Below are 11,233 nucleotides of genomic sequence, written 5' to 3' on the forward strand. Positions count from 1 at the left end.
ATGGGAGGGAATGCATGCTTGGTACTGAAAACCTAATCAAACGCCTATGGTGGCAGATGTGGTGGTGCACTCCTTTAATTCCATCACTTGGGAGGCAGAGGTAGGAGGATCGCTGTGAGTTCGAGGCCACCCTGAGACTACATAGTGAATTCCAGGTCAGCCTGAAATGGAGTGAGACCCTGCCTCTAAAAACAAAACAAAACAAAAAGCCTATTATGGGGGAGGTCATGAGTGCTAGGGGTATAAAGCCTGCTCTTGTCTGGCTAAATGTATATATTATGAAACCAAACAGCCCTATAAATATATGTATATAATTTTTTTTGATGTAGGGTTTCACTCTAGCCCAGGCTGACCTGGAATTCACTATGTAGTCTCAGGGTGGTCTCAAACTTGGTGATCCTCCTACCTCTGCCTCCCAAATGCTGGGATTAAAGATGTGCACCACCACACCTGGCTTCATATTCATATATTAATGCTATTCTCACTTTTGGTTAGAGAAGCTTCTCATTTCAGATGGCAATGACCACTGGGATGACCCAAAAGGCACCATAGTTTTAAGAAGAAGTGACAGAGGAGTGTTCAGTGCTGAAACACCCCTATCACTCCCTCCAAGGCTCAGGTCCATTGCGGAAGAGGTGGTGGAAAGAACATAAGAGCCACATCTAGTGCCAGAAGGTGCTACATGAATGACTGGGGGAAAATGGCCAACATCTGTCCAAGCAACTCATGGTCTAAGCTAATCAGCAACCTGACATGCTGCTCACACAAGTGCAATAGTGGCACTTAGCCATGGTGAGTAACCAACTGCTCTTGACTTGGCTAATGGAGCCACTCAGTGAAATGGAACCCATAGCTGGTTCTGGGAAACAAGTCAGAACCATATCCAAAAAATGAGCTCATTCTCCATTATCAAGTTCCAATCAATCGTGGGCTACATGAGGGCCTAAAATAATGATAGTTACCCCACTTATCTGGTGTTGACTTCATTCTCCGTTGGAGAATTTGCTTCTCTTTTTCAGATGGACACAGATCCTGAGGAGAGACTCAGCCCATCACACCTCACCAGGGCTCCAGAGTAGGGAAATGAACAAGAGTGCTGCTTTCTTGGTGAACCTGGTGCCAGCACAAGGGTGAAGGAGATAGACACAGAGAACACTCAACTCCTACCAAACCAGAGATCCGGAGACACAGAGGCTCCCATGACCTCAACACTGAAGTAGACCTAAAACGAACCCAGTATGGCTCAAGGAAATTCATGGAATAGGGGGCAGATAGATTGTCAGAGCCTCATGTTGGGACATTATGCACAGAGACATTGCCTCTTCCCCATAACTGATGGCTAACCCCACAATGCATCACCCACATTACCCAACCAAGTGAGGAGGCTAACAATGGTACCAACATGGTTGTATACATACTGTGTACATAACTAATAAAAAAATATATATGCTGGTGTGGTGGTGCTGAAAGGCCCAAGAATTCAGAAGCTCAGAAATACTATCACGCTCCAAAGGGAGCTTAAGCGGGCCACCTGCATACCTCAAACTCCAGGTTTTACTCTCTGTCAGAAGCAAGTAAAGAATCCCTCTTCTCATTGTATCAGAGCCCACTCCTAATATAAAACTAGGTAAAAGGGCATGAGATAGCCCTCAAGGATGGGAAATGAGTAATGAAGTGAACCACTTATTTGGTTTCTGTAAATAGCCTGCACCATAAGCCTTAATAGCCCACACTGTAAGCCTTAATAGCCCACACTGTAAGCCTTAGTAGCCTACACTGTAAGCCTTAGTAACTCGCACCATAGGCTGTAGCAGCCTGCCTCAGACCACCAAGGTCATAGGAGGCTGATACCATCCTCTGTTACCCCCACCTAAGGAATTGCACAAGTGCTGACCTCCAAGGTCACAGGAGACTGATACCACACTCTGCTACTCCCACCCAAGGACCTGCGCAAACGCTGACCACCAAGGTCATAAACTAATTGGCTTAGAAACTATGGGGTGGCACCAACTGACTGGCTAACACCCTGTGGGGCTCCTAATATTAGAAAATGATTGGTCTAAGGCACAGGCTTTGTTAGAAACCCTATAAAAACTGTCCTGTTCCTGCATTCAGGGCTCTGCAGTCCTCTACCCCTGTGCGGTGTACGACTGTGGGCCCCAGCGCGCTTGGAATAAAATCCTCTTGCAGTTTGCATCAAGACCGCTTCTCGTGAGTGAGTGATTTGGGGTGTCGCCTTATCCGGGCAGAGCGTGGGGACCCCCTGTGGGGGTTTTTTCCTACAGTGCATGCCTTTAATCCCAGCACTTGGGAGGCAGAGGTAGAATGATCATGATGAGTTCCATGGCCACCCTGAGACTACATAGTGATGAATTCCAGGTCAGTCTGGGCTAAAATGGAACCCTGCCATGAAAAACAAAAACAAATGTGTGTGTGTATGTGTGTGTGTGTGTGTGTGTGTGTGTGTGTGTGTACATATATAATCAGGCAAAGCATGAGGAAAACCATCTTCCTTCTTTTACTTTGAAATAATTTTAAAAACACAGCCATGTCAAGGGTAGAATGAAGAACATTTTCCCATCTTTTATTTTTACCAATATTTCTTTCCTTCTCCCTTGTCTCTTCTTTTTCTTCCCATTCTCTGAGCTGTGGACTATGAGCAGTACTTTGTACATCATGCCCCACTGCCCTAACTATGCTTTTCAGCAGCCTGTAACATAGCTGTCACACTCAGGAATGCAAAGTGCCTGACAGCACAATAGTTTTCCTCTGTAGTTCATGCTTAGTTTTGCCAGTTGCCCACTAATGTCCAGGATTCAGTCCAGCATCAAGTATTGCACTTCCTTTAGTTCTTCTCTCATGGGCCTTCCATAATGTCCTGTGTTCTGAATGCCTGATCCCCAGCTGAGGTAACTTGGGAGGTGGAGCCTTGCTGTAAGAGGTGTGTCACTGAGGGTGGACCTTGATGGTTTATTACCTGCTTGCGGGCTTTAGTTCCTCTCACTCCCCTGCTGCTGCTTGCCACCTGCTGAGGCAAAGAAGTGATGTCTAGCCTCTGATCTACTGTGTTTCCTCTGCCATCATAGTGCTTCCCCTTGAGACTGTAAGCCAAGATAAACAACTTTCCTCTCAAAGAAAAAAAAAGAATGTAAGCCGGGTGTGGTGGTGCACGCCTTTAACCCCAGCATTTGGGAGGCAGAAGTAGGAGGATTGCCATGAGTTCGAGGCTACCCTGAGACTACATAGTTAATTCCAGGTCAGCCTGGACCAGAGTGAGACCCTACCTCAAAAAAACAAAAAGCAACAACAACAAAAATGTAAGAGCCAAAGGAAGAGCAGGACTCCTTACAATGTAACTGTCCACACAGAAATTGGCCTCAGTATCCACGACCTTGCAGTGCCTAGCAATACCTTCAAAAGACCTATATAAAGGCTGGAGAGATGGCTTAGCAGTTAAGGCATTTGCCTGCGAAGCCTGAGGACCCAGGTTCCATTCTCCAGGTCCCATGTTAGCCAAATGCACAAGGGGACACATGTGTCTGGAGTACATTTGCAGTGGCTAGAGGCCCTGGCATGCCTATTCTCTCTCCCCCTCTCTCTCTGTCCCTATGTATCTAATAAATAAATAAAATGATAAAAAATTTTTAAAAAGACCCTCATAATAGGAGAAAAAGATGATAACATCAAAATAAAAGAGACTAATGGAGAAAGGGAGGGGATATGATGGAGAGTAGAGTTGTGAAGGGGAAAGTGGGGGATGGGAGAGAATTGTTGTGGTTTGTTGTCTGTAAGTATAGAAGTTGTCAATAAATAATAAATAAAATAAAATAAAAAATCCAGGTGTGGTGGCGCACACCTTTAATCCCAGCACTTAGGAGGCAGAGATACAAGGATCACTGAGAGTTTAAGGCTGCCCTGAGACTACATCGGGAATTCCAGGTCAGCCTGGACTAGAGTGAGACCCTACCTCAAAAAAAAAAAAAAAAAAAAAAAAAAAGGGCTGGAGAATAGCTTAGCGGTTAAGGCATGCTAAGGACCCCAGTTCGAGGCTGGATTCCCCAGGACCCACGTTAGCCAGATGCACAAGAGGGCCCATGCATCTGGAGTGCATTTGCAGTGGCTGGAGGCCCTGGTGTGCCCATTGTCTCTCTCTCTCTTTCTCTGTCAAATAAATATTTTTATAAACCATAATAATAATAATAATAATAATAATAATAAACCTTTCTACTGGGGAGGTAAGAATAAATGTCTGTCCCACCTCCATATAGAGAACCTACAACAGAAAAAGAATCACACCAGAATCCATTGTGATCAATCAATGGGTTTATTGGTGTTACCTACAGGAACATGAAAAAATGCATAAAAGAAAAGCCCACCCTAATGCCAATGACAGCTCATGGAAGCTGCATCTAAGCTCAGTTAGTCATTTTCTCCAGTTCTTGCCTTGTTGTTTCTATAACCTCAGGAAGGTGGGGGGGGTGGGGGTGGAAACTTGTGAATCTTGTAAGTTTCAGGAAGGTCCTCAGCCTTGTTTACTTTCTGAGCCTGATGGGCTTTGAAACTTCCTGAGTCTTAATGACCTTGCCTCCAGGATGAACTGTTTCAAATTAGAAGAGATTGCTGTTAAGTCTTCCTAATGCCCCATACTCATTTGGTTTGACCAGTAAGGAAACTGATAGTTACAGAGTCTAACTGGAGCAGAAGTCATGCCATTAGAGGATGGCTGACCTGAACTTGCATATCTATTGCTCCAAAGCCTGCTCTCCACCTCTGTCATCCTCTGTCCTCAGATGTTTTCCAGTGGTTACAGATTCTTTAGAAAAAAAATTTTTTTTTTAATTTATTTATCTGAGAGCTACAGACAGAGAGATAAAGAGGCAGATACAGAATGGGGCACCAGGGCCTCCAGCCACTGCAAACAAACTCCAGATGCATGCACCCCCCTTGTGCATCTGGCTTGTGTGGGTCCTGTGGAATTGAGCCTGGAACTGGGGTCCGTAGGCTTCACAGGCAAACACTTAACCGCTAAGCCATTTCTTCAGCCCACAGATTCTTAAGTATGGAGTGTGCAGGCTAGAAAGCTACTTTAAAGATGGTCTGGTGAGGAAAAGAACTATGTGAAAAAGCCAGGTGTGGTGGCATATGCTTTAATCCCAGCTCTCAGGAGGCAGAGGTAGGAGAACCACTGTGAGTTCAAGGCCAGCCTGGGATTACCAGGTGAGTTCCAAGTCAATCTGTGTTAGAGTGCGATCCTGCCTGGACTGGGGAGCATGTCTCACAGGTGAACATGGTGGCTCACACTCGTCACCCCAGCACTTACTTGGGGGGCCAAGGAGGACAAGTTTGGGGCTAGGCTGGGTTACATAGTTAGTTCTAGGCCAACCTGTGTGAGACTCTCGGACTGAGAAAAACAAACCCCAAGCCAAAAAAGATTAGAAGCCACCCTGAGACTATAGAGTAAATTCCAGGTCAGCCTGAGGTAGAGCAAGACCCTACCTTGAAAAACCAAAAATAAATAAGTCTGACAAGTACTGATGTAGAACAGCAGCAGCCATTTCCTCTGGCCACCCTGGCTGGCTGTGCGAGGAACATGTATGTAGATCTAAGACAGAAGGGGTGCATCACTCCACACAAGGGCACAGAGACGCCATCTGGTCAACAGGCAGAAAGATCCTTTTTCTTTCTAGGCCAGGCCTGGAAGAGTTGAGCCCCAGGTAACCAAGCCAACTTCTGAAGTGACATTGAGGAAGGCTGCTGGGCAACATTGAGGTTGGGGCATGGTGCCTTGTAGGAGGAGGTAGGCACCTGGAAACACATGCCCTGTAAGGGTGGTCCTGTAAGGAAAGCAAAAGAGAACACCGGACTTGGTCTCTACAGTTTATTGAGGGAAACAGAGAGGGGCAGCAGCCTTCCCACAGGATGAAGGCTGAAGCACTGGGCCAGGCTGGGTTTCAAACTTATATGGAAGATCCTAAGAAACAGACTGGGGCTGGAAAGATGGCTTAGCAGTTAGGGCATTTGCCTGCAAAGCCAAAGGATCCCGGTTCGATTCTCCAGGACCCACTTAAGCCAGCAGTGGCTGGAGGGCCTGGCATGCCTATTTTCTTTCTCTTTCAAATATATGTATTTGTTTTGTTTTTTGAGGTAGGGTCTCACTCTAGCCCAGGCTGACCTGGAACTCAATATGTAGTCTCAGCATGGCCTTGACTTCTGCCTCCCCAGTGCTGGGATTAAAGGTATGCGCCACCATGTCCTGCTTTAGTAAAATATATTTAAGCTGGGCGTGGTGGCGCATGCCTTTAATCCCAGTACTGGGGAGGCAGAGGTAGGAGGAATGCCATGAGTTCGAGGCCACCCTGAGACTCCATAGTGAATTCCAGGTCAGCCTGGGCTAGAGTGAGACCCTACCTTGGAAAAAAAAAAAAAGAAAAAAAATATTAAAAAAAAAAAACAAACAGACTGTACCAGATGTAACTGATCAGAAAATTGTAACTGTTTGTGTCCTTGTTCAGAATAGGCTTCTTCAGCCAGGATTGTCTAAGGAAGGGTACTCAGATGGTCCCTGGTCCTTCAAGGCCATCTAGGCTAAGGGAAGTACATCAATCAGGGAAAGTGTCATACTTAATGAGGCCTGGCTCCAACAACCCCTTCTTTTTTTTTTTTTTTTTTTTTTGGTTTTTCAAGGTAGGGTCTCACTCTAGTCCAGGCTCTCCTGGAATTCACTGTATAGTCTCAGGGTGGCCTCAAACTCACGGTGATCCTTCTACCTCTACCTTCCAAATGCTGGGATTAAAGGCATATCCCACCATGTCCGGCTTCCAATAACCATTTCTTTAATAAATCTTTTTTAAATTTTTATATGTTAGAGACCAACAGAAAGAGAGAAAGAGAATAATGGGCACGCCAGTGCCTCTAGGCACTGCAAAGGGACTCCAGACGCTTGCGCCACCATGTGCATCTGGCTTACATGGGACCTGGAGAATTGAACCTGGGTCCTTAGGCTTGGCAGGCATGCGCCTTAACTGCTAAGCCATCTCTCCAGGCCCCAATAACCATTTTTGAAAACTGAACTTGTGCAGTGGTATTTTCAACTTCAATAGACGCATACTTACTGTTATATTTTAGTGTGTTTGTGTTATTTATTGTTCACTTTTGAACGTCATAACTGACATGTTGATTTTATTTTATTATTTTTTTTTAATTTTTAAATTTTTATTAACTTTTTCCATGATTATAAAAAAAATATCCCATGGTAATTCCCTCCCTCCCCACCCCCACACTTTCCCTTTTGAAATTCCATTCTCCATCATATTACCTCCCCATTATGATATGTTGATTTTAAACCAGTGTACTTGATATCAGTAATGTGAGGGCAAAGGAAGAACCCAGCCAATCAAGATAGGAGCAGTCTGAGCCGGGCGTGGTGGCGCACGCCTTTAATCCCAGCACTCGGGAGGCAGAGGTAGGAGGATTGCTGTGAGTTCAAGGCCACCCTGAGACTCCATAGTGAATTCCAGGTCAGCCTGGGCTAGAGTGAGACCCTACCTCGAAAAACTAAAAAAAAAAAAAAAAAGATAGGAGCAGTCAGCGAACTCAGACACCAGCACATACACCCTTGTTCGCCTGGGCCGTAATCTCTCATCACTATATGGAATAGAGCCTCGAGTTGGTTTTCTTGCCCCCTAGGAATTCTTCTTACTCCGTGACAAGTGGGGCAAATGACCCTAGCTCTTGTAGGAAAAAACCCCGCAGGTGGCCCCCACGCTCTGCCCGGATAAGGCGACACCCCAAATCACTCACGAGAAGAGGTCTTGATACAAACTGCAAGAGGATTTTTTTCCAAGCGCGCTGGGGCCCACAGTCGTACACCGCACAGGGGTAGAGGACTGCAGAGCCCCGAATGCAGGAATGGGACAGTTTTTATACGGTTTCTAACAAAGCCTGTGCATTAGACCAATCATTTTCTAATATTAGGAGCCCCGCAGGGTGTTAGCCAGTCAGTTTGTGCCACCCCATAGTTTCTAAGCCAATTAGTTTATGACCTTGGAGGTCAGCATTTGCCCAGGTCCTTAGGTGGGGGTAGCAGAGTGTGGTATCAGTCTCCTGTGACCTTGGTGGTCTGAGGCAGGCTGTTACAGCTTATGGTGCGAGCTACTAAGGCTAACAGTGTGGGCTATTAAGGCTTATAGTGTAAGGCTTATAGTGCAGGCTATTTACAGAAACCAAATAAGTGGTTCACTTCATTACTCATTTCCCATCCTTGAGGGCTATCTCATGCCCTTTTACCTAGTTTTATATTAGGAGTGGGCTCTGATATAATGAGAAGAGGGATTCTTTACTTGCTTTAAACAGGGAGTAAAGCCTGGAGTTTGAGGTATGCAGGGAGCCCACTTAAGCTCCCCTTGGAGCGTGATAGTATTTCTGAGCTTCTGAATTCTTGGGCCTTTCACTCTTCCGTGAACTCCACATACAGAAGCCGAGAGACATCTCCATTTCTCCCATCTTCATTATGGCCTTTGTTATTCACTAATCCACCTCACACCTTGCCAGTCATACTGACTCCCATCTTCTTTATTTGAATGCAGAGGTAAATGAAAAAGAGACTTGCCCATATTGGTTTAAAAAGGAGTGCTAGGGCTGGAGAGATGGCTTTAGCGATTAAGGAGTTTGCCTGCAAAGCTAAAGGACCCAAGTTTGATTCCCCAGGACCCATGTAAGCCAGGTGCACAAGGGGGTGCATGTGTCTGGAGTTTGTTTGCAGCAGCTGAAAGGGCTGAATACCCTGGCATACCTATTCTCTCTCTCTCTCTCCTGCCTCTTTCTCTCTCTCAAATATATAATGAAATGAAATAAATAAAATAACATTTAAAAAGGAGTGTTAGACCCCTTTCGTCTCCTCCTGATGCTCAATGTTTATATTGCCATCTCGTAAAACAGACATGGTTCCCAGATTGTCAGCATGTGAGGTGCTGTGTGGTCCCTATTGGTTAGGGCCAGAGCTTAGGGGTCACAGAGTTCACAGGGCATAGGGCTGAAGACAGACTGGGTAATTTATTATTATTAAGTTTAGAGAGACTTTATTAGATTAAGGAAGAAAGAAGAAAGTATGAAGAGCTCCTATCCATGAGATGGCAGGAGGGGGTTAAGCCCACCAAAGACTCAAAATTGGGGTCCATTATAGGTTCTGAATGGAGGCTGAGATAACCAACCCTGACACCAAGTGTTGGGGGCTGAGATAACCAATCACAATGCCAGGTTCAGGTTTAATCCTTCCAGGAATTTTAATTCTAGGAAAGGAGAACTCCTGCCAAGGGAGGTACTCAAGTTGTTAATGGAAAAAGAGATCTAGGGAACTTTTTCAGGCAGCAAGATACAAGGAAAAACCAGATTTTCTTTGACCTCTAGCAAGATAGCAAGGGCAGGCTCAAGGACATTCCCTGCTTTTTATTTTTGGGGTCCAGTCACTCTAAACTGCCTCACTCCTCCTTTGAAGAGACAACCCTAACTTCCATTAGGGAATTGGGGAGATGACCAATCTGGCTTCAAGCCAGGGTTGTTGGGTGTGGCCATTGGGAAACCTCTCCACTGGGTATATCTAAGGCCCCCTGAAAGTGAATTGATAGGGATCTGGAAAGCAGTCTTGGAAGAAAATGTTGTGAATCGTGGCGCACGCCTTTAATCCCAGTGCTTGGGAGGCAGAGGTAGGAGTTCAAGGCTAGCCTGAGACTACACAATGAATCCCAGGTCAGCCTGGGTTAAAGTGAGACCCTACCTTGAAAAACCAGAAAAAAAGAGAAAAGAATAAAAGAAAAGCATTAGGGGTATTGAGTAAATTGGGGCTTTTTAGGGTTCAAAACTGGGTAATTTATAAAGAGAATTTTTTTCCCTCAAGTTTGGGTCTTACTCTAGCCTAGGGCAACCTGTAACTCACTCAGTAGCTCAGGCTGTCCTTGAACTCATGGTGATCTTCCTATCTCTGCTTCCTGAATGCTGGGATTAAAGATGTGTGCCACCATCCTGGCTATAAATAAATTTATTTTTCACAATTCTAGAGGCTTGGAAGCCAGCAGATTTGGAGTCAGGTGAAACAGGACTGGTATTGGGCCTGTTTATAATAGACTCAGAGATGGTACTTTCTACATGTTCTCACAGGCGAGGGGAGAGAAAATGAACTCTCCAGAGCCTCATTTATAAGGGCATAAATTCCATTCATGAAGGTACAACTTTCATGACTTAATCACTTCCCAGTGGTTGTACCACTAAATATCACCTTGGGGATTAGGTTTCTTTTTCTTTTCTTTCCTTGTCTTATTTTTTTTTAATCTTTAAAAATGTGTGTGTTTTTAAAATCAGTTGTGTTTTGTAGTTTTTAATTCTCAAGACAAATACCCAACCTGCCACTTGCTTCAGTGATATTTCTGGTAACCAGCCCATTTTCCCCTTACAGGAAGTTAATGGCTCAGAGTAGACCCTCCTGCAGAAGTTCTCATCACTAACAGGCTGTTCAGAGATCAAGAGAAGTTAATGAGAGTCCCTATAATGGCAGTAGACTTCAGCAGCCTTGTCTTATTTTTTACAGCGCACAGGATAGAACCCTGGTCCTCAACCATGCTAAGCAACAGCTCTCTCACTGGGCTACATCCCCAGCTATTGCTTTTTCTTTTTCTTTAATTTTTTTTTTTTTGCATTAATACAAGTTTAAATCTAGTCTGGTATGTAGAATGAAACCTTATGTCAAAAAAGGGGTGGAGCTGGGCATGGTGGCGCACGCCTTTAATCCCAGCATTTGGGAGGCAGAGATAGGAGGATCGCTATGAGTTCAAATCCAGCCTGAGACTGAATTCCAGCCTGGGCTAGAGTGAGACACTGCCTTGAAAATCAAATAAATAAATACATAAAAATAAAAAAGGGGGTGGTTATATTTTGTCAGCCAGGCCAAATGAGCTAACAGGTGCAATAGTGGCACATCTGTCATGGTGGAAACCAACTGCCCTCTAATTGGACTGGAGGTCTGGTCCATGGGAGGGAATACATCCCTTATACTGAAAACTTAAAACAGGGGTAGTCATGAGCCCTAGGGGTGTAATGTCTGCTGCTGTCTGGCTAAACGTATATATTATGCTTATCAAACTGCCCAGTAAGCACTTCTGTTAATGTTCATACCCTTATATTAATGCTACTCTCACTTTTGGTAGAGAACCTTCCTTTTTCATATGGCAGTGACCTTGGGATG

General features: G+C 44.9%; 1 pseudogene; it reads right to left on the reverse strand.

Annotated features, from left to right (window-relative positions):
- Positions 1-8,612, reverse strand: part of LOC123459440 — a 43,907-nt pseudogene extending 35,295 nt beyond the window's left edge.
- Between the last annotated feature and the right edge of the window lie 2,621 nt (positions 8,613-11,233).

Source organism: Jaculus jaculus, chromosome 3 (assembly GCF_020740685.1).
Source record: "Jaculus jaculus isolate mJacJac1 chromosome 3, mJacJac1.mat.Y.cur, whole genome shotgun sequence".
NCBI lineage: Eukaryota > Metazoa > Chordata > Mammalia > Rodentia > Dipodidae > Jaculus > Jaculus jaculus.